Genomic DNA, 1,712 nt, shown 5'->3' on the forward strand with positions numbered 1-1,712 from the left:
CATCTACAGTCCTGCCAAATTTCATGTTGATTGGTGTAGCCGTTTTGTGCTACAGTTGACCAAAATCCCTGATTTTTTTAGTGTCAGMAAACAGGCGGTTTCAAAAACCCGTGACGTCACAATCCCGGTGACCTACCAACACCAAGGTGAGCCTCACCTGGTAACCCAAGCAGAAACTCCGCACACTTCTTCACAGGCCAACCATGGTAGTTCTACTGTTTTTACAACAGTCATGGAGAACACAGATGCATGGCCTAATTTTATTTTTATTTTTATTTTTGATGACAATGTTCYAGCAATATTTCCAAAAGAAAGTTATAGTTTGTGCAAATAATTTCACGATGGGCTACTTTGGAAACTACTACCAGCAGGATTTACCCAAGGACTTAAAGCTGAAGGAAACTTCTGTCCTTTTTGTTCCTCCCAAATCTGCAGATGATGGCGGTAAGTGATGTGTTGCTGTTTGGCGTGAATATGATTTGTCAGTTAGCACAAATTCACCGTGCTGCCAGGACTACCGAGGAGGCGAGCCACTTCACCTTTCCCCCTCCGCCTGGGGAAATGGTAACGACAGTCTGTGCTCCTCATTTTGCCCCTGTGCTRTCTTTGCTGCAGCGGGTGTTGCTGGAGCATGAACCGCCTTCCCCCTTCCACCACTCCGGCCTGGGAAAACAGTGACCGATTCATGTTTGCCTCTCCAGGCACCAGTCTGTCCCTTTTCCCTGCTGGGGTGGCCGCAGAGCGCGGGGCGCATCATCGTCAACCAATCCGGCTGTATACAGTGCGGCCACCATTAGGGCTCGGTAGGAAAAGACTGGAGCGTCTGACCGAAGTCAGGTGTCKTTGTGCTGGAGAGGCCAATGCGAGGGGCGGTCAAGGTCCACGACTAGCAGCCTGCAGACTCCCGCACCACAGCACTGGTGACACAGGAGCCTCCACACTGCGAGTCGCAGACCTTGACCGCCCCTCGGTTCGTCTTCACCGGCTCCTGGAATTGGCGAAGGACGCGCGTTTGCATCCCTGGCACCAAGGCGCCTGACTTCAGTGGTCCCCGCCACACCGGAGCAGAACCAGGCGTGGACACAGAGACCTGGATCCACAGGGCACCCCCCCCACCCCCAGGCCAAGGCCCGACAGGGCCAGAGGACCCAAGCCCCACCAGCCAGTCACCAGGCCTAGCCGGCACATGCCCAAGCACCCAGCCCCAGACAGTGAGAGCCACCAGCACACCGGCGGGCAGAGGCACACCCCACCAGAGGGCAGTGTGGCTGGGGGCAGAGCCCACCACTAGCAGTGGGCCCTCAGGTGAACCAAATGAGGGGGCAGCCTGAGTCCCAGCCTGACAAATACTCAATCATACACAGACACAATCACACAATCCCACCCTCATTCTCACACCCACTCATTCAAAGACAGACAAGAAGAACGCCACACCCCACTCACACTCCCGATACACAYTCTATGCCCCCCAGGTCCAGGACACGTACCCGCCCCCTACAGAGRGCAGGTCGTATCCGAACCCAGGAGGCAAGYCCATTCATTCTGGGGTGTGGAAGAACAGACTGCCAAGGCCCGTCCCAGACTGCACCAGGCCAGCCGACCGGCCTCCTGCCACAGCAAAGCAACACCACCAAACACTCCCACACACCGCAAACGGCCAAGCGCACACCCCCAACCGACCACCAGCCAGACCCTGGCAGCCACCCCAGCCA

The sequence above is a fragment of the Austrofundulus limnaeus genome, unplaced genomic scaffold (genome assembly GCF_001266775.1).
Source record: "Austrofundulus limnaeus strain Quisiro unplaced genomic scaffold, Austrofundulus_limnaeus-1.0 Scaffold1118, whole genome shotgun sequence".
Lineage (NCBI taxonomy): Eukaryota > Metazoa > Chordata > Actinopteri > Cyprinodontiformes > Rivulidae > Austrofundulus > Austrofundulus limnaeus.